This window comes from Phocoena phocoena, chromosome 18, assembly GCF_963924675.1.
Source record: "Phocoena phocoena chromosome 18, mPhoPho1.1, whole genome shotgun sequence".
NCBI lineage: Eukaryota > Metazoa > Chordata > Mammalia > Artiodactyla > Phocoenidae > Phocoena > Phocoena phocoena.
The window spans coordinates 13,842,376-13,864,227 of NC_089236.1; the positions used below are offsets into that span (position 1 = coordinate 13,842,376).

The window sequence follows — 21,852 nt, forward strand, 5'->3', positions numbered from 1 at the left end:
AACAAAGACTGAAAAATATTTTTTTTTACGTTCTGAGTTACTCCTGGATGGTAATTTGGTTTGGCATTTAATTCTCACAGTTAGGTGGCTGTTATCAGACACGAGTCTTCTATCATCCCCATTTCTTTTGATGGTATGTCTATTCTCTCAACCATCTAAACATCTTTATAAAATATTTTTGGACCCATCTATATTCTCTCTTCCATGCTAAAGGTGGAATCAAAGCTGTATTCTTGTTGCTTTTAAGAGTTGATGAGACCAAGACCCCCCGCCACCTCAGCATTCCTTTTCCCTTTTTAGTATTAATGGAAAGAGAGTATGGTTTACAATGATCTTTTGAACTTTGAATTCCTGGCATGCTTATTCAGAGCATCTACTATCTCAGAAGTCATTTTACATCCCCAGCGATAAGCTATACATAAACAGAGTTTTTTTTAGTATTTGCTAATAGCTCTTGTTCTACCAGTTTCTCTCTCTCTCTGTCCTTCACTATAGAAAGTTACACTAATATTGATACATTTAAGAGATAATTCTTTTAAATCTATTAGACAATTATCTGTTAATTACATGCCCTCAGTTTTGAATGTAGCCATCATTGCAAGATTTGTGGTTGGTAGTGGGCCTGCAGATAGAAGAGATAGGAAACAGTGTGTACTGAATACTTCCTATGTAACCAGCCGTTTACCCAAGTCAATTTACTGGATTATCAAAAGAGCAGTCAGTGATTTCTATTATTGCCATTGTACCTAGGAAGAAAGTGAGGCTTAAAGAGTTAAAATAAATTTCTCAGAGTTACTGTATTAATTTCCTATTGCTGCTGTAAAAAATTATCACAAGCTCAGTGACCTAAAACAACACAAATTTTCTTATCTTACAGTGTGGGGATCAGAATTTTAAAATGAGTCTGACTGGGTTAGGATCAAGGCGTCGACAAGGCTGTGTTCCTCTGGAAGCTTTGGAGGGGAATCCGGTTCCCTGCCTTTTCCAGCTCTCAGAGGTTGCCTGCATTCTTTGGCTTGTGGTCCCTCCTTCCATCTTCAAAGCTGGCAGTGTAGCATCTTCAAATATCTCTCTGATGCTGACCTTCTGCTTCACTCTTCCACTTAAAAGATTCCTTGTGATTATATTTTGCTCATCCAGATAATCTAGGACAAACTCTCCATCTCACAGTCAGCTCATTAGCAATCTGAATTCAACAGACAATCTTAATTCCCCTTCGCCACTAGACTAACATACTCACAGATTTCCCTGGGGGTTCGGGGGAGGATGTCTTTGGGGAGCCATTATTCTGCCTCCCAAAGTAATCCTGTTTGTAGGAAATAAACCAAGTGATAAGTCAAGTCCAGGTTTGTCCACATGTTGGTGGAATTCAAGGGGCATGAGGCACGTCCTCCTGTGCAAAAATATCTCACCCACTGCCTGCCATAATACCTGAAAATCCATCGTTAAGAGTTACTTTCTTTGAGGTTTGTATGTAAAAGTCACCAAGAATCCCCCAAGTAAAATTCAGACGTTACAGGTCCTCAGGAGGAGATTTGTCAACAGCTTATTGAATACAAGGGGCATTTCCGGAGCAGGAAGTAAGGGAAAATGGTAGCAAAGAAAGTCACCAGAAGGGGAAGTGTAGTGATGCCAGTTCTCTTCCCAGCCTATGACATCATTTGGCCCAGAGCTAGTCTTAGTGGTAGGATTTCCCCCTTACTTAGGGATACGAGGCATGTACAAACAGGGTTGTAACTTTTCTTTGATGTATTTTCTGTATTCTTAATCCTTATTTACTACTCTCTTGTTGATACTTGACAATTTAACTCTAAAGAAAATCAGTTGGCCCACTCTCAACTAGAATGGAGATGCATGTTTGTCTAGAGAGATTGACACTAAATGGACAAAATTCCATTGCCTTCTTGGTATGTGCAAGCCACATTGCTGAAAGATGTAGGGATTACATGCACTCTAGCAGATACTAATTGTCTCAATTCTGGGTAGATACTGACATACAAAAGCCTGGGTTTATAAATTCAAACCAGAACGATCTATGCGGATTAAAGAAAGCTACCTGAATCATACCCAATAAAATTAGGTATCTGCAGTGTCCCATGTACCCAGGCAGGGGTTCTGAGCCCGAGCTGGATGAGGGTAAGGGTAGGTTCCCGGCGCATAGCCTAAGGGGCAGAAAGCTAAAGTTCTCAGTCCGAATGCATTGAGTTGAATTGAAGATGCTGCATAGTGCTTTGCAAATACTTTATGAGGCAAATGACAGACGCTGAAGAAACCAGGATCAAGCAACCCAGTTCAAAAGGGAGGGAGAAAGACTGAATCTAGACAGCATGGGGCCCCTTGACCTCCCTGGGGTGAGGAGGGAGATGTTAGGATGCTCAGAGGGTTGGGATCCCAAAGAAGGAGTCCTGTTTCTAAGATGTATGTATTATTACTCTCCTCAATGTGGATCCTGTACTACTTAGTATCCTCAAATGTGGAGGTAAACCAAGATATTTCTGACCATGACTTCAATGAAAAGCAGCACAGTGACTATTACAGCAATTGTGTGTGTGGTAGGTGCAGAAGGAAAAAAAAAAAATCTTGTTGGCTGGCAGTGCATTGAAGTGAACTCCAGACGTCTCTGAAACTTGAGGAAAATGAGATTAACTGACAAGAAGACATCAGAGGGAAGAGCCTAATGGAGAGCATAGGTAGGGACCAGGGAAGGTGAGCGGGAGCAACCCCAAAGAAAGGAGCAGCCTTGGATGAAGACAGCAGACCAGAAGGAGAGCAGGGATGGCAGAGGTAGCCATCTGGGGTAGGGAAGTAAAGCCAGCCGCATAGCTTTATAGTCAGTGGGTACATTTCCTGTGGCACAGTGGCAAACTGATCCTTATAAACAGTCCCGTCACCTGCACCAGAGCAAGGATGGAGGTGTCAAAGATGACATCTACTGATGCTGATCCAAAAGGCAACTTAATACCACATTTTATGAGAATAAGTAGTCGGCCAGGCTATGCATATTCAAGCAACAAGATTTCAACACACTGTGAAGCTGCAGGGGGGAAAAGTATTAAAATTTCATAACTCTTATTTCTGAGACCAGCTCTTGATAACATTTTAGCACCGATGAATCCATGTTGATGAAATTTGCCAAACTTTATTCCAAGGAACAGTAAATTAAGTAATAGTTACCCTTGCATTTTAGTGGAATAAATACAGGCTTGTTATCTCCTTATGGTACCCAAAGCTACTAGTGCCAGAAAATAAAACCTTGAAAATACAAAGTTTAAAGATGATGATAGTTTCCATCCTTCCTGAATACTATCTACAGCTTAGAGAGAATGATTTCTCAACCACGGTCAGGCATCAAAATCACCTGGGGAGTTTTTTAAAATCCGGAAGCCCAAGCCAGCCCCAGAAATTTGAATCTCTGGAGCTGGGACACAAGCATTTGGTTTTTTTTTTTTTTTCAACTCCTCAAGTAATCTTAATAGGCAGCCGAGATTGAGAAACACTGACTTAGAATAAGTTCTGAATCCTGCCTGGAACTCTGACCTCTTCTTTTCATTTAACACTGATTTAACTGACTAAGCTAAGTCTACATTGCTTGAGAAATGGTTCTCAAATTTTAGCATGTAGGACTTGTTAAAACACAGATGAAAAGGCCCCGCCCCTTGAGTCTCTGATTCAGTAGGTCTGGGGTGGGGCTCCGGCACACTGGAAAGCACATTTTGAGAACCTCTGTTCTAGCAAGATGATGTAAAGATAATCAGGCAGAGTTTGTATCTGGTAATATTTTTTCCATCCTACTGCCTATCCACTTGACCTCAGATTCAATCTATGACCCAGAGTTAATATCAAACATGAGATTTCAGATACTTTATATTACTCATTTCCGCCAGTTGAAGAGGTTTGCAAAAAGTTTTGCTGAATGTTGAAAATTTAAGCTTGGAGGTATTTAAAACCCAGCTGGAGGTGATCATGAGGGTGTGCTGCAGTCAATGTGTTTATTCATCTTAAATCTGTTAATATCTGTGTCTGGCACATAGTAAGCAAGTAGAGCTTGTTAACACATGCATGCATTTTTCATTTGTCAAATATAAGAAGAAATTTTTGACAATATACTACTTATTTAGAGAAAATTTCCTTTGTATTTACCTATCCACTGTTTGTTTTTCCCGTGCTTATCAATGTTGCTGGGAGAAAAAGAAATATGTCCTGAAATAGACAAATTTTAAAAGTAAATTATACTTTTTTTGAAATACACTTTGTAGGGAAGAAAAGAAAGAGATGAAGTTATAACTAGGACTTACGGGGAATTATACATAACCCCCGGCGTATTTTATATAAGCCACAACCAGTAATCTGGGTGTGTAAACGCAAGTGCAGACACACACATTCATTTATTATTCATTTATCCATTCATTAACTCTTCCTTATCTAACAATTTTGTGTCAAGTACAATACTAGGTGCAGGATTTAGAACAATGAAGAAAACATAAGGAATCCTTGCCTTTATAGTTCCTACAAGGAGGGGAAAAAGAAACAGTGGACAGGTAAACAGGTAAAATTTTAAAATGGTTATAGATCATGATGAGTGGTCTACAAATAAAAGGAAACAAACAGTGGGTGAGATGGAGAATAATGGAAAGACGGGGAAATGTAGGAGGTATTTAAACTTTCCTAGGTAAAGCCAGAGAAGGCCCTCAGTAAGCTGTATTCAAACTGAGCCTAATAGGTGAGAAGGATTTAGCCCAGGGAAGACTTGGGAGAAAGCGAGGCACTCAGTAGGAACAACACAGGCCATTTCTGCAAAGGTCCGAGGTAGAAAAGAGCCTCGCTTCTTCAGAACTGAAAGAAGCCCAGGGTAGCTGAAAGCACAGTGAAGTAGAGGGAAAGTGAGCAGAAGACAAGTCATTCAGAGCTGTTTAAGCTCCATGGATTCCATCTAAACTACGGTGGGCGTCATGGAAGATTTCTAAGTAACTGATAGAATCAATCTATTCGTTAGAATTAATATAGATCTATTTTTGCGGATCTATAGAGAACTGATTTGGGGGGTTTTCAAGCTCAAGTAATTGGATAAATAGCGAGGCTTTTGGCTGGTGTGGGGGGCTGTGATGTGGGGAAAATGAAAAGTTCTGCTTTAAACACGTCAAGATAGAGAAGTCTCTGAATGAGGCAGCAAGTGCGCAATTTCACGTGGGACCTACAACTCACTGAAGTCTGGGCCTGTTTTGAAATGTAGGTTTCGTTATTATTCAGATATGGTGAGGCCAACAGATTAGGATTCAATGCTATTGCAAAGATAGTTTGTTACTCACAGTTCCCAAGAGGAGGGGGTAGGTACATCATGTCACACGGGGCCACACAGGGAAGCACCAGGGTTGGTCAGGCGTCACAAGGCGCAAGGGGAAAGCATGGGTAGCAGCCTTTGCTGTGGCTCCCATCACAAGGCAAGGAGGGTAAGCAGGCTTTAGGACTGGCTGGTTTGAAAAATGTCGGCAGTCTCTGGGGTATAGGTGCTGTCTCCAGCTGTCTGGTACCTGACCCGGGGTGGTTAGGACAGAAGAGTATTGCCTCCTGAAGGGTAAGAACCTGACACAGGAGTTGGTTCAGAGTACATGCTCTGGATTGGTTGGTTTGCATATGAGAAGCATGTTACTGGGAACAAGACCCCAGACTCCAGAACATCAAGAATACAGAAAATAGGGCTTCCCTGGTGGCGCAGTGGTTGAGAGTCCGCCTGCCGATGCAGGGGACGTGGGTTCGTGCCCCAGTCCGGGGGGATCCCTCATGCCGCGGAGCGGCTGGGCCCGTGAGCCATGGCCGCTGAGCCTGCGCTCCGCAACGGGAGAGGCCACAACAGTGAGAGTCCTGCGTACCGCAAAAAAAAAAAAAAAAAAAAAAAAGAATACAGAAAATAATAAATTAAGAGATCGGGATTGACATATACCTACTACTATATATAAAATAGATAACTAATAAGGACCCACTGTACAGCACAGGGAACTCTTCTCAATACTCTGTAATGACCTATATGGGAAAAGAATCTAAAAAAGAGTGGCTATATGTACATGTATAACTGATTCACTTTGCTGTACAGCAGAAACTTAACGCTGTAAATCAGCTATACTCCAATAATAATTTTTTTTTATAAAAGGGCTACAGAGCAGCATCAAAACAAATACAGACAATAAGAAAGTATAGTTAATACGGGATTGGAGGTATGAATTTGTAAATGGCATCTATTGTGTGTATATGGAGGACAGGGTGGTAAATAAAATCTGAGAACTACCCACCATTCCAGATACCTTTGGTAGATGCTGAAAAGTGTATCCAAAAGAGAGGTGGAAAAATATTCTTTAAAATTTTTTTTCCCTCCACTAGTAAAGATTATGGCCATAGGGAGCCTAGACAAAGAAATTGCAGCTGCTTCCCCTACCCCAACCTGTTGCCCAAGCTATTCTTATGTGGTGTTTTAGCACAGACGTGTGATTGTGGGTGGAGGAAATAAAAATATTTACCCAGCACGCATATAATGAACTTACAGCTGTGGCTGCGCCTTAATTTGGAATCTGATAGCTGCTTCTAAAAGAGTTAAGTGGTGGTTCAGTTAATCGGTAAAACTTCTGCCAAGTTTCTAGGTATTTTAATTAAAACAGTTGAAATGAAAGGTGGTGATTGTCAGGGCTGACAAAGTAAGATTCTTTCCTGACTTGAATTAAGGTGCAAAGGAAGTATTGTTTTAATTCCCCAAAGCTTACTGGAGGTTGTTTTTATGCTTTGGGTCCAATTTCAGCCATACTCAACCAGCAGTTTTCCTCTGTTGCCCCAAAACCCCTCTAAATCGTGGGTATTTAAGTTTTAGATTCAAGTCTAAAGGGTAGAAATCTTTACCATATCATCGATAAAAGTAATGTTAAAAGAAGCCCTCTGGGTAGTGTACTATTTTATTCCTTTATGTAAAACGCTGTAAAAAGTGCAGATCAAACTTCTGCTCTTCAAATGCATTTGAAAACTTTTCTTTTATGGATAAAATATTGCAGGCTGCCTGAAGGCAGGGACCACGTTTGTTCACCATCTCATCTATCACCTAACAGCCCTTGGCACAGGGTAATTCATCAATAAAATCTAGTGAATAAATGAATGCATGGACACCAAGTAAATTACAACAGCAGCAATTATCACCTATGTAATAAATGTTGCCATGTCCCTCATGCTTCTTCCACTGCATAGCCTCTCAATATCTTTCTTTCTTCAGCCCTGTTTTGCTTCTGCCATAATATTTCATGATTTTATTATATAATTTTAGTGATGGGAAAAGTGGAACAATTCAGAACTATAAAATTAACTATATTTCTCTTTAATTATAACAAGTTAATCCAAGCTTGTTACATGAGCATGGCTTATGTGCAGATGGTTATACAACAGCAACATTGCCAAAAGGGTCAGCCGACTCAAGATTAACCTTATAAATGCTTATTGGACCTGGGTTGGCCCATTTCTCAGATGAAGAAAATTAGGCAAGTAGAGGTTTTGGATATACTTAGATTCACACGGAGAGTTAATGGTACATTCAAGACTAGAATCCTCAGATAAACCTTGCCCTGGTGAGCACATGATATCATAAATAATGCAGAACATGGTATATTCTTTTCCTTTCTTTTTTTTCTACCTGGTGGTTTTCTGAGTCTCTGATAAGGACCAGGTTACCTGTTATCATTGGCAGGGCTGCCAGTGTTAGCATTCTTCACCAAGCAGGATTAATACTACAGGAGTAAATATACAATAAGCGTGAGCTTTGGTTTTCTCCATTTGGGTTATCGAGAAGGTCAAATATCAAAGGCTTTGTGTTTGAGATGGAACGTTCACTAAGACTCCCCACCCTATCATTTCCATGAATATGTTTTATAAGACACAAAGCTCATGAGATAGCTCATGAAAAAAGTTTCATAGCAAACTCTGTTTGGGAACTACTGCCTACTTTATCCTCCTCCTAGAGAGTCATAATAGTTTAAGAGCTCTGAAGAAAAGAAACCTTTAACTCAGCATTTCCCATACTCATTTGAGCACAGACATTTTCTTTTTCAAGTAACACCAATGAGTATACTATAGGATTTGTCTTCCAAAAAACACAGTTTATTATGCAACTCTGAAAGAGAATGATGAATTTTTGTGCATATGATACTTTCCTTCTGAATTATTTTATTTATGAGATAACAGCAAGATAGGAACTTGTGTGTCATTCTTGAAATGTATTGCTACATAGCTGTCCAAAAAGATAGTGTAATTTTGTCATAGCCTCAGGAACATCTTAGCAGATAATTTCCATTATTGCGACATCACCAAGATAGTGAGTTTTTTAAATGTTATTTTAATAATTATCATTAAATTCTAGATCAAAGAGGAATTTGAGCTAATTTTATTTCTGGCCTGTTCAATGTTTCTAAAGGACTTGGATTTGATTCTCACTCAACTTCCTTTACCCATGAATACTTCTTTCAAGACCCTATACCCATTTGTGAGTGGTGCATTAGGACAAATACAGTATTGTGATATACGGAATGAGGCTTTCTTTAGACCTTTGCACGAGTGTTAAATGTGGGCTCTGTCATACCTAGCAGTTTAATGTTTGTGGTCAAACTGTGGTCAACATGTTTCTTTCAAAGGTACATGATTATAGAGGTTTTTTTTTTTTTTTTTTTTTTTTTGCGGTACGCGGGCCTCTCACTGTTGTGGCCTCTCCTCCCGTTGCGGAGCACAGACTCGGGACGCGCAGGCTCAGCGGCCATGGCTCACGGGCCCAGCCGCTTCGCGGCATGTGGGATCTTCCCAGACCGGGGCACGAACCCTCGTGCCCTGCATCGGCAGGCAGACTCTCAACCACTGCGCCACCAGGGAAGCCCCGATTATAGAGTATTTAAACTGTAGTTTCCTATGCTGAATTAGTAACACCGGGAGAAATGATAGTCTTATCTGTGGTCTGGCAGTAAACATAAAGTATCTTATGTTGGCTAACTATGTTTTATCCAGATCTGTTAAATGATAAAACAGAGACAGCTGTCAGAATAAAGCTAAAAGTGTATGAAGTAGGTAAATGAAGAGATCAAAAACATGAGGGGCAATTTCTCTTTTTTTCTTTTTTTTTGGTACAATTACAGCACAGTTGTTTAGGAGTCATGAGGGGAGTGAACCCTGATGGCCGAGAATTTAGAAACAGTGTTAGAACACTGCCTTTGGCTAATGTTAGATAAACCAAGAGTCCATTGTCCTGCACCTCTCATGGCAGTCCTGGGTCTAGTTGCAGTGTGAAGAGGTCTTTGTTGTAACTGGAATTTTCTTATTTTCTGTTGGACTGTCCCAGTATGCTTACGGCGCATCTGTTTAAAAGCAAAAGGATGGGGGGAGTGGATTTTTATACATTTAACCTCTTTATAAATGATTTTTCTTTTTGTTTACAAAGTGATTCTCTCAACCATTATTCAGTGGTAAAAACGCAAATGGAATCTAAGAACTTCATATATGGAATATGCACAGGGGAGGTGAACTTGGCACCTCGGCCATTAGTAATGGCACTTAGGTGCTTGCTAGAGGGATTTCTGTGAGCTTTTGCATTTCTATCAGTGTGAATCAGTATCCCATTCTGGGAGAAAGGAATGCTGCATTGCTGGAGATTCTCATTAAGACTTGGCACTTTCTTGGAAAGAGTTGCAAGAAGAAAGTAAAAGAATTATATTTGACCTATTCCTCAGGCAGCTCACCCTCACTCCCCATCCGCCCCAGACCTATTATTTGCACCTATGTGATTTGAGATGTGTTCATGGCTTATTCTTCCAAGTTTAAAACACTTTTATTCAACCATGATTTGTCATCTAGATAAGGCTCCTTGCCTTCACTTTATAGGTGCAGATAAGATGAGAAAAATAGCCTGAAATATTATTGTTTGCATATTTAAGGAGGGAAAGATCAAAGACACTTTTTCTTCAAGTTTCGAAAGTGTAAAACCTAGCCAAATACACCGAAAGGACTGTAAAAGTATTTTTATGCAACTTAATTTTAAATAAGCTTTTCTTCTCCAAAGTCCTCACCTATGCCTTTGCTGAGAAATACTAGTGCCGCTATGAATATTGTTTAAACTAAAGGACCCATAATTTTCTTTTTAGACTTAAATTCAAATGCAAAGCTTAATGTTTACTGTTCCATTTCTGCCTACCATTTTTTAAATAACAGTGCTCCATTCAAAATTTTATATCGGAGAACTCTCCACAAACGTGGCAAGAAAAAGTAACTAAATAAGACTGACAAATCTACGTTAACTTCCAGAAAATGTAGCCACTGAGGAAATAATTTCTGCTTCACTGACTTTATTTTACTTAGTAACTAATTTAGATATTAAATCAAGAAAATTGTAATGACTGAAACATAAAAATTAAACGATTAAAATTATTCTCACATAAATGTCCTGAAAAACAGCATATGGATGTTACTGGGGGATGGGGGACGGGGGTGGACAGAAATTATAAGATGCCAGTGAGAAATAGTCAAGCAGCAAGACCTCTGTTAGACAGATTAGCTTATCAAATGGGTCTGTTTTTCTTTTTGTTTTTGTTTTTCGGTACGCGGGCCTCTCCAGTTGCGGAGCACAGGCTCCAGACGCGCAGGCGCAGCGGCCATGGCTCACGGGCCCAGCCGCTCCGCGGCATGTGGGATCTTCCCGGACCGGGGCACGAACCCGCGTCCCCTGCATCGGCAGGCGGACTCTCAACCACTGCGCCACCAGGGAAACCCTCAAATGGGTCTTTTATGTCATCCTCTGAGGGAATCAGGTGGATGATATAACTTATTATCTAGCCAGAATACTTTTGAGAGGGAAAAGGGGCACTAACCTTACTGGACACCAAGACAACTGATATAAACAGAAATCGTCCTGGATAGATAGAAAAGAATGCTCAGCCTACAGATTATGGATTCTCACGAGGGGAATAGAAGACCCCTCAATAATCATGCTTCATCATTATTTACTGTGTTCAAGGCACTGGAAAGAACTCTGAAATGAACAGAGAGGCCCATCTTCCTGGAGCTTACTGCTTATATGATCGGCTGAAAAAATAAAATATTTGCCCAGGATAGAGTGATTTACAAATAGATGGCCTTAGTCTATATATAACTTCAAGTGTACTGTAGAAATGAAGCAAATAATGACAGTGGACTTAAAAAGAGACCCCATGAGTTAACAGTATTTGATACCTGGTATAAAGCAGGTGATTCTGAATTTCATTTTTAGATGTGTCATGTAGAGCCTTAAAATGTTACACTAGTTCATAACACCAGTGACTTCATATTCAAGTTAAACTGGTGACTGCAAAAGATACGTGAAATATGTACGTATCCCTTTTCTTTTTTTTTTTCTTTTTCTTTTTTTTTTTTTTTTTTTGGCGATATGCGGGCCTCTCACCGTTGTGGCCTCTCCCGTTGCGGAGCAGAGGCTCCGGATGCGCAGACTCAGCGCCCATGGCTTACAGGCCCAGCCGCTCCACGGCATGTGGGACCTTCCCGGACTGGGGCACGAACCCGTGTCCCCTGCATCGGCAGGCGGACTCTCAACCACTGCGCACCAGGGGAGCCCCCTTTTCATTTTAAAGCATGTACTATTAAAGGTGCTTAAACTCTAAGCTTGACTAAAATCCTCTTAAAAGAATTTAAGTTGGAAAAAAATGTCATGTCTTTGTAGTCCTTTAGAGTGGAACAGTTGAATATCATTTGCTCTAAGATTTTTAATATTAAGACCACATATACGTCAGAAGTTATAGATTCATGCTCTCTGTCAGATCTTGCCAAGTTCCTTACTGGGCTTTGCTAATCCATGGACATTGCCAATTGAACAGAAATGACTGCTAATAATAAAACATACATTCATTAAAATGTATGCTTTATTTTCACTTAATAAACTAGTGAAAACCATTATTTTCCATAATAAACTAGTGAAAACCATTATTTTCAAAGTGTGCTGTCTGTAAATTCAGTAAGTGTCTATTGAATTTGTGTTGTGTGTAAAGCTTTGTGCTAGGCTTTATATGGTGATTCAGAGATCACCAAGATACAGCCCCTGGCAGGAGGAGGTGTAGCAAGGAGGAAAGAACTGACATTGGTATCAGACAGCTTGGGTTCAAAGTCCATAATTTAAGTGCAGTGTCTCTACGGTGCCGTCCTAAAATAGCACGAAAGCTCGCTGGAACTGAAAGAACTGATGGACGTTCTGAAAGGAAGAAATCATCCTAGCAGGTATAATAATGGAAGTTAAGAAGAAATTAATACAATAATTGCCAAATAGTGAAGATTCAGTATGGGCGTAATGGTGAATCTGTAGAGAATGCAATCAGACACGGTTTGGGGAACTGTCAGAAGAGCTTAGAATGCTGATTGGGAGGGGTCCCACCGGCTTGGGAAACGGTGAGAAATGTTATTGTATTATTGGGATATTGTTCAGTAATTGACAATGGCTAAAGAACTATTAAGGGTGAAAGTGATGCCAGAAGAGGATCTTTGACAAGGACAGTGTGAAAGAGACTTCATTATGGAGTATTTGAGTTACCTACACAGAGGATGGCAACGGATGATGGAGAGAGGAAGACTGTCAGGCACCTGCTAGAGTCATCAAGTAAAGAGGAAGGGTGTCTCAAAGGTCTAGGCTGAAATATGGGATCCAAAGAGGGAACTGGTTTTCAAGAAATGGTAGTAGAACTGCCGGTTCCTAAGAAACACTGAGGAGTAAGGAATAGACCAGTACCTCCTTCCTCAGTAATGAGGAGTGGAAACAAGCAGCTTCTGTTGGAGAGAACTTTGGAGGCAATGGTTTTTCCTGAGGATGGGCAGGTTCAATGAAGGCAAAACAGTGGCACACGATAGATAACCTCAAATGTGTACAAATGTTTGCCTCTAATAGAACAAGGATACAAAGGGCACAGCAGTTGTCCAGAAACCATACTTACCCTTGCTATCTACAGGAAATGGACATTTTCTAGTCTACTCCTTTTATTTAAACATTGGTTGCAACCCACCCACTAAAATGATTCCACTAACTCCTGATGAAATGTATTACAGTAGAAGATTTTTCATGTAATTAAAAAAAAAGTTTTTAGGGAATTCCCTGGTGGTCCAGTGGTTAAGACTCTGTACTTCCACTGCCAAGGGCCCAGGTTCAATCCCTGGCTGGGGAACTAAGATCCCACAAGCCATGAGGCGCGGCAAAAAAAAAAAAAAAAAAAAAAAATAGTTTTTAAGAATCTTTAATCCATATGTATCTACAGCAAGTGGTATAATGATTAAAACAGAGGTATAATGTCATTCTTCAGTTCAAATCCCTTTCCTTTGTTTTATTGTTTTTAAAAATTATTCGACAAAATACCTCTGATATTTATCTTATGGAAACATAGGCTGCCTGCGTTTGACAAACAGCTTACATAGAACTCTATTTACTACCTATTAATGATGAAAATAAATCTTCTAGTCTCAAGCCAGAAAAAAATAGCTCACCCAAACAAATGTTTAGGAAGCCTAGTGAACAGGTTGTATGAAGTAATGCAAGGAAAGCAACGTTTACACTAAAAACTAGACTTGATGGCTACCTGTTTATGTTCTTATAAAAAGCCATTGTCAAGTGAACAAACCAAGTAAAATGAACCCATTCTTAAGAAGTGTCAATTTGTAAAACAAATACCATGTATTGCCCTATTTTTTTTCTTTAATCATGTTTTCTGAACTTTACATGTTCAACATACATTTCGGAGCCTGGCAAGAGGCATAGGACAATATGAGAAAAGAGAAGCTCAGGTGGATTTGTGGGGCAAAAATGTATTTCTTTCTTTTGCACCTATGAAGTATTCTATCTATATAAACAGTTAAAAGATTTTCCTTGACCCTAGAGCCTTTGTGATTAAATAATTGTTTATGCATATTGTATAACAGCAGTGCTCATAATTTTTTGGACTGAGAACTTCCTTTTACTCTTAAATAATTCTTGAGGACCTCAAAGAGACTTTAGGGGGAGATATATCTATTGATATATGCCGTAATTTAAACTGAGAAAATTTTTAAGTATTCATTATTAATTCATCTAAATATCATAATAATAAACCCATAATATATTTTTAAAATATTTTTATTAATAATAACTATATGTTCCTAAATAAAAATCTTAGTGAGCAGAGTGGCATTGCTGTACAGTTTTAGAAATCTCTTTAATGTTTGGCTTAAAAAAAAGACAGTCTGCTTTTCATATCTGATTCTGCATTCAATCTGCAGTGATATGTCATTTTGGCCAAAGTATATTAAGAAAACTCAGCCTCACTACTTTCCCTTTTATGGAGAATTCTAATATCTTCATACTATATATAATTATTAGAAATTGAGGCTCACACTTATGTATAAGATGTTAAAATCATCTCAATTTATAAGTATTATAATCCAAAATATAAATATGCCCCTTAGTTTAGAAATTATGTGGTCAAATTTTGATAAGCAGAGACCTCTGACTGCAACATATATATCCAATAATGGCTATGTTTGAAAGTGAAATTCGCTAAGGGCAGGAATTATCTGCTCTCTTTGATGGTTCTTTCTTGATTATATCTGTGAAGAAGATAACTGCTCCTTTGTCATTCTATTTTCAGTTTTTATTCTTGGTTAAAAAAAAAAATGTCCATTGATCAAAATAGTAATTACTTGTCACCACAGCAGGAAATCATAGCACGAACTTTTGACAATGCTTACTCAGAAACCACTTAGGACCATTTAACTAGTTGTCGCTGGACAGCTTAACACACAGTAGTGCAGAGTCCAAAAATGCTCTGGTTGGTCAGAGGATGAATGGAGTGGCTTTTAGGGTAGCCCCAGAAACTGAGTTTTCTGTTGTCAGAAACCTTGCTCCAGGCAGGTGAGCGTTTGCGGGAGCTGTGAGCACCGGCACAGTCAGGTAACACTGACCGCTTCTCTCTACCTCCCCATTCCCCCCGCCCCGCCGCATCTCTCTACCTCACCCATCTTTCCAGGTGATGAAGCTAGGAGAAAGAGATTTAGTTCTCCTGACCCCCTCCAAGTCTCAGAGACGCTGTTGGTGTGAAAGTTGGAGTCCCCATTTCGCCAGGGAGCAGAGGGGAGCAGTCAGTGGCAGAATGGAGGGTGCAGAACACGTTCCCTTTGGCTGCAGAAGCCTCTTCAATGTATTCTAACTGCCCCCTCCCAACAAGCGCTGAGAACTAGACTAGATTGCACTGTTTACTCAATCAAGCTTTTCTTTGCCTCAGAGGTTCACTTAATGATACAAGATATCTCAAACCTTGAAAGATAATTTTTAACTAGAAAGTAACCTATTTGTAAGAATGATTTTGAGCAAGTGGTTCTAACTGGCTTGTGTTTTCTGGCCTTAGGGTGCTACGAAATTGTTTCAAAAGGAAACAAATAGGGCTAAAAGCAGACGCTGGAAATAGGGATGGAGAGACTGATTTGTGAAGGGAACCGGTTTAGACGTATTATGATTTTATTAACGGATACATCATCAAAACTGCTCTCTGTAACCAGGGAGTGGGCATTGTTTTTGAAAAGCAAAAGAAAAGGTACTCATAATTGATTGTAATATTTTATGTCATTTCAACATGTGAAACCTTTTTGATGGTTTACATTGAAATGGCTGCATTTTTACACTCTCCTCCCAAATGTTTATTTATGTATTACAATATGTCCTCTCTGTCCATTATTTGGTGTGAAACATAATATATAGCAAGACAGTTTTGAGCATGTGGCTTATAGGAGAAGCAGGTCCATAGATTCACGGTTAAACCTCAGCCATGACGAAGACAAAGCAAATAATAACTGGTTATTCCTAATTTAAATAAACAATGGAAAACCATCATGGAAAGAAATTTATACTGATGCTAAAAACCAACACATTAACCTTTGATGAAAATTCCATTAACCAATAGACAGTGTTAACTTTTAGCAGAAGATACACAATCAGGTGACTCACACATAAACAGTTTACTTTTGTTCCTGCTCCCATAATTCTTTTTATTCATTTTCTCTCTTACAGCTTACTTTTAGTGGCCTCTGCGTTTGGTAGTCTCTCTGGCCCCAATGCCCTTATTCCCTTCTTTATTTAAACAAAGTGCTCTTCGTCTGTGAAGATTCAGCTTCAGCACGGTCTCCTCTTGGAAACTGTTAGTGACTGAGGTGAAGTAGCTGTGTACACCTCACCCCCTCACAGGGGTCCTGTGCATGTGTGCATCGTGTGTGGGCGTTTCAGTAGTTGGCACTCTTGTCCATCTCCCCTTGGGGGCTATCTCTCCTTCATCTTGGGATCATCTACCCCATCTACAGCCCCTTGCACATCACACATGTTCAAGGTTTGTTGAATAAATAAATAAAATAATGAATTAGATTTAACTTTTGAACAATTCGGAATCCAAGGAGGTCCCGTAAAAATTATTATTTTCATGCTAGGTGTGTGGAATGTACATGTTTTTGCTATTTAGATTTTTAAAATTAAAAACAGTATCCGAGACGAATCTGAAGGAAAAAAAAATACAGCAGTGCTCACATTTCTTTTCAGTATCTATGGCAAAATGCAAGCTTAAAAGCTGCCCAATGGATTTGACTACTAAGATTTGGTTGGTGATCTTACTAAAAACGGTTTTCCTGGGACCAGAAGACCTACTGCAATGTAGATCAAGTGTTAATGGAAGGTGAAGAAACCAGTATTCATTATGCTGAGTCCTCTTTAGACTTTTATGGGAAGGAGAAAAATAGGGCAGCTTTTAGGTGTAGCCCTCTCAGCATGGCACTCCTGACCTGTTCAACCTGGCCCTTCATAAAATCAAATGGTTCCACCTACGGTTGCCTTCCTTTTCTCATACTGTTTCCTTCCTCAAAACCAGAGCCTGTTCTGATCATCCTCTCTAGGACTCAGCCAAGCCCCCAACTTCTCTGTGAAGTCTACTCTCATCTCCCCTTTCACTGGCTCTCCTGTGTTCCCTCCTTTAGAACGTATCCCCTGCACCAACCCCACAGCACCATTAAGATCACCTTAATGCTATTGTCTATTTCCCAAAGAGATTCTACCCAGTGCCTCTAAGAACAGGGATTTGGAGTCTTGTTTGGTTATGCAATGCCTAGCTGGAACTTGTTTTATTGATAATGATAACGTAACTGGAATATATTGAGATGTAATTTAAAGTGGCTTTTTAAAAAATAGCTGTGGGGCTTCCCTGGTGGCGCAGTGGTTGAGAGTCCGCCTGCCGATGCAGGGAACACGGGTTCGTGCCCCGGTCCGGGAAGATCCCACATGCCGTGGAGCGGGCTCGCTGAGCCTGTGCGTCCGGAGCCTGTGCTCTGCAATGGGAGAGGCCACAACAGTGAGAGGCCCGCGTACCGCAAAAAAAAAAAAAAAAAATTAGCTGTGATACTGGTATCAGAACCTCAGAATCATACACAGTTAAAGTCTGAGGGCATTCAGAGAAAGATATTATCGCCTGCTGATACCAGCATAATTTTATCCCTCAGCTCAGAGTGGCTACATTTAAGCCTGTTTGAAATAACAAGATGGATCACAGTGTTTCAGCTGTTCCTTCCACTCATAATTTATTTGATTCTTTATGGCAGTTCAAAGCCAAATAATATACATACTTTTACCAAAACTTGTAATTGTGTTTTTATAAACTCTAAGAAAACTTTTGGTTGTGAGTTATAATAATCTATTTTAATATGTCTTCAATATGTTTTTATTTATTTATTTTCATTTTGTGGTACGTGGGCCTCTCACTGTTGTGGCCTCTCCCGTTGCGGAGCACAGGCTCCGGACACGCAGGCTCAGCGGCCATGGCTCACGGGCCCAGATGTGGGATGTTCTCGGACCGGGGCACGAACCCGTGTCCCCTGCATTGGCAGGCGGACTCTCACGGGCCCGGAGAGGCCATAACAGTGAGAGGCCTGCGTACCGGAAAAAAAAAAAAAAATGCACGTGCATATCTAATAATGAGTATTTCCACTATGTTCCATGAGGCAGGATTCCCTAATTTATATAGCACAGAGATCATGAAAGTGAGAAATGGGATCAGATTCCTCATATAGAGAAATTGTATAGACTAGGAAGGGTATCAGAACGTGAATCTGGCACAGGGGACAAAACAGAGGCTAGCCGTGAGGCGCTGCCTGGTGCCATCAATTTCTGAACCTACTTTTTAGGGTCCTTAGACACAAATTAAGTCTCTGGGCTTTTCCCAATGTTGACTTCATTTTTCACTTTCTCTGATCTTCTAAGTCTGTTACACTTGTCCATCTGCTTTCCAGATTTCAAATGTTATTGCTTCTACATTCTTTCCTGTTCTCTTTGTTCTTGGGAAATTATGCCATTTTATTGTTTACTGGATTATAATTTTTGTGAGGCTTCCAAAGAGGGTAGAAATATATCTGTGTGGAATCTTCTAACCGTGAGCCTCCGCCCTTGTTCTTTACTGCATGACAATAGTTCTTCCAATGAGTTTTGAGTTTAGGACTTAAATGAGGATTTAGCTTGGTCTCCATCTACTATATTGGCAAGAAACAACACTTGTAATTACTGCAACTGTTAAATGATCGTCAGGGCAATGGCAACCATATCGTTGGTGGAAATGGCCCAGTCTTAAGGTCTGAACTGGGTTTTGTAGGATGACTTAGACATTGAACTAGGACCACAAATACTGGAACATTTCACATGTGTAACCCTCAACGTACTTGGCCAACTTATCTATATGGAGCACTGATCAAGAGGAGCGAGTAGGGGCTTCCCTGGTGGCGCAGTGGTTGAGAGTCTGCCTGCCAGTGCAGGGGACACGGGTTCAAGCCCTGGTCTGGGAAGATCCCACATGTCGTGGAGCAGCTGGGCCCGTGAGCCACAACTACTGATCCTGCGCGTCTGGAGCCTGTGCTCCGCAACGAGAGAGGCCGCGATAGTGAGAGGCCCACGCACCGCGATGAAAAGTGGTCCCCGCTCGCTGCAGCTAGAGAAAGCCCACGCACAGAAGCGAAGACCCAACACAGCCAAAAATAAATAAATAAATATTAAAAAAAAAAAAAAAAAAAAAAAAGAAGTGCTGCCGGAACCGCTGGGGCTCTTCTTCCTGTTATCCAGCAGCTAACTTTATACCTGGCATACTGGAGTCAGTTTTCCACCTAAGTTTTTATCACTCTGGATAGTATGTTCTTTACCATTATGCTGTTCCTCCCCCACTAAAACTTTGTGTGCCAAGGTTTCTCCTCTTTGGTTCACTCAGAGTCTGTGGAGCTCAGTTTGTCTCATTATTCCAGGCCCCCGGCAGATTTCAAGGATAATATTAGGATGGGTGCAGAGAATCTACTTAAAAGAGGGGAGCGTTAATAATGTAAGTGATGGTGAACAATTTACAATAATGGAAGAAAGGGAAAATATTTTAAAACAAGCCCAGAAACTCAAAGGGCACAATGGGGGCTATTTAGTGTAAGTACAGAAAGTCTTGTGGTTCTCGATAAGCCATGAGACATCGCTTTATTACAGAGTAGTGTAATAACAGCTGTTCCTAACTGTGTTCCGGAGTCTCTAAGCCAACCACCATAGCACCTTTTGCTTTCTGATATCTCAATACTTAACAAACAGAACAATAAAGATACCTTTCTATGTCTTTTCCCTTCTTACATCATAAGCTGGCTTTTTACATCCATGGCCCTGGCACCTAGCACAGTGCCTAGTTCATGGTAGCCACTTGTAATTACTTGTACAGTAAATGGCTTAACAAAATGGCTAGCAATGTGGATAGATAGATAGATAAAAACAAAGACAAGTATTGCTGAAGACCAGTGAAATACTTTTGAAACAAAACATATAAAGACAAATTTTAATTCTTACAGAAATGGAAGGGGAGAGGTGGAAAAAAGATAAAGTGAAGAGAGTAAACGTAAAGATTTTTTGGATTTAAAGAGTGTCAGCTAATACTATAAACTACTAACATCTGTGAAGTCAGACGAAAAGCATCTACAACATTTTGTTGTTATAGCTCTAGTTTACAGGTTAGTGGCAAACCTTAGTTTTTCTTTGAATGACTCGAACTTGTTTCTGAACTTAAAATAATACCAAAAAATTCTATAGAAAAGAAGCCAACTCTTCAATTAAAAGGGATGCCACCTTCCTTATCCAGATAATTAAGCAAATTTTCTTTCTTTTTTTTTAAAATTTATTTTATTGATTTATCTTTGGCTGCTTTTGGGTCTTCATTGCTGCAAGCTGGCTTTTCTCTAGTTGCCACAAGTGGGAGCTGCTCTTCGTTTCGGTGCGCAGGCTTCTCATTGTGGTGGCTTCTCTTGTTACAGAGCACGGGCTCTAGGCTCACAGGCTCAGTAGTTGTGGCTCGCGGACTCTAGAGCACAGGCTCAGTAGCTGTGGCGCACGGGCTTAGCTGCTCCGTGACATGTGGGATCTTCCTGGACCAGGGATCAAACCCACGTCCCCTGAGTTGGCAGGCGGGCACTCAACCACTGCACCACCAGGGAAGCCCCCCAGATTTTTAACAGTACTTTTACTCATAGATACCATGTGATAATAAATAATCACAGTCATTATTTATTTAATTTTATATAAACTAACATGACATGGGAGTTCACTGAGTCATGTGTTTCTCACTAGAAGTCAAACTGTCTACATTCGGATTATAACTTGTTTTTTTCTAAGGCAAACAGCATCATGGCCATTAAAATATTAGTTAGGATGAATGGCCCAGTAATCCTCAAATATGAAGGTAATGCCTGTGTGGAAAATAGAACTATCTTAGAAAATACACAAAATAGAAATTGAGGAGCACATAAGTAGTGTATAGAATCCAAATGATTGGGGCTAAATATTCATAAATTAAGCAGGCTTTAATCTGATTCAATTATTTTAAATTCTGTTGAAGTATGTTTTTAATAGTATAATAATAAAAAGAAAGACTTTGCGGAGTGTGCTATTCATCTTTTGTGATACGTGTTAATAAGAAAAAGTTCCAATCTGGGTGACAAAACCAATCCTGAAACACACCTCATTTAACTAAAGTTATTTGAACTTCCATCCCATACTTGATAAAAACTATGAGTATAGTCCCTGACATTTCATAATAGCATTCTTTATATTTCATTCTGGGTATGATTGCTTATAAAAGTCAACGGGTAGTGAGTGCTTAATCACCTCCCTGGAAACACCAGGCTGGCTGTCTTTCCTGTGTGGTTTTCACATATTTTGTCCCATCCTAAAAATATTTATGAAGAAACAAAATGTAAATCTTAAAAATATTTCTCATATTTTGCTCCCTTCTTCTCCTCTGTTGACCTAAGAAGTCTAGGTTGTCATGCTAACCCAGTCACTTTTTTTTTCTCCAACATATTATGGGTGTAGATCAAAACCAGGAAGCTGACGAGGTCACTGCTAGGGGATTATCCATATTCTTAGAAGAGATTTGGGGGCAAAAATGGGGATTTTCTGCCTGTGTGTGTTTGCCTACCTCATTTCTCCATCTTTCTTTGCTGACTCCTCACAAGCTGGCCTCTGTGTCAAATTCACATTCTGGGGTAATGTACCCTTTCTAGTCCTCATAATTCCTCTATATGAAGAATCTGATCCCATTTCTCACGCTCGTGGTTCCTGTACCACACAAACTAGGGAAGCTTGCCTCACAATACAGTTCAAATACTCATTATTACATGGACAAGTGTATTTTTTGTAGAACCCTTATAATTGCATCCATCTCTACTCGTCTGTCCTAGCTTGGTCTTTAAACCACTTATGTTAACTAGAAGCTCTAACATAGGCTCAATAACTATGTACTCTTATTTTCT

The 21,852-nt window shown here is 40.0% G+C and overlaps 1 protein-coding gene and 1 non-coding gene across 2 annotated transcripts in view; both read left to right on the forward strand.

The window, feature by feature from the left end:
- Positions 1–21,852, forward strand: part of FREM2 (FRAS1 related extracellular matrix 2) — a 157,583-nt gene that overhangs the window by 33,816 nt on the left and 101,915 nt on the right. The gene's annotated exons all lie outside the window — the stretch shown is intronic.
- On the forward strand, positions 13,130–13,202 carry TRNAG-UCC (transfer RNA glycine (anticodon UCC)). The gene has a single exon. It is a non-coding gene; the product is annotated as a tRNA-Gly (tRNA).